Here is an 855-nt window from a genome sequence, read left to right as displayed (position 1 = left end):
TGCAACTAAAGAGCAAAATGAGCCGACCACTTTCAAACTGTGGCCCATTTCATATCACAGTCTAAAATGATCCCTTTCTCCTTACCTGGTTATATAAAGTTTTTTATATTCCCATATCAAGTGTATTTTGTGGTTTTCACTGACTATGCTGTATTATTTATTTTTCTAAGTAGAAAGTGGGTTTCATGGAAAAGACAATGCCCATGATGAAATATTAATCATCTTAAGCGGTGCTCTCTCATCTTCTCCTCAATTGGAGCCACCCCCACCTTTTTACGAATGTCTTCATTTTTAATTTCACAAGGCTAGATAGAATTAAAAATGAAGACATTCGTAAAAAGGTGGAGGTGGCTCCAATTGAGGAGAAGATGAGTGAAATCCCAATAGGGCAACCCAAGAGGGGGGGGGGGGGGGGGGGGGGAATTGGTCAATTTAAAAATTTTGCTCTAAATAGAAAGGTGTGTGAGATTAATCCTAGATTATTCTAAGCCTTGTTCAAATATGCTTGGTGGAAAATGAAGAAAGAGATATTACCAATCACCAAACAAAAATTAAGAAACAATAAAAAAGGTAGAGAGAAATACCACACAATGAAGACACAAAAATTTATAGTGGTTCGGTCTATCAATAAGACCTACTCCACTCTTCCAAGTTTGTCTCCTTGGGTACTCCACTAATGGTGAGATCCCACTATAGCCGAATCTCCAAGCCGTACAATCACTTCTCCACCTCCGAGGGAACAAACCCTCTTTGCACCCGATTCACCTTTGTTAACAGGCCAAATCGTAGATACTCTATTACAATTAAGTTTTCCTTTCTCAAAGGCCGAAGTGTAAAACTCTCTTCACAATCTTG

Source organism: Tasmannia lanceolata, unplaced genomic scaffold (genome assembly GCF_043159265.1).
Source record: "Tasmannia lanceolata isolate RefF3 unplaced genomic scaffold, GAP_Taslan_0.1 ptg000024l, whole genome shotgun sequence".
Taxonomy (NCBI): Eukaryota; Viridiplantae; Streptophyta; class Magnoliopsida; order Canellales; family Winteraceae; genus Tasmannia; species Tasmannia lanceolata.
Note: the sequence above shows the minus strand (reverse complement) of the source record.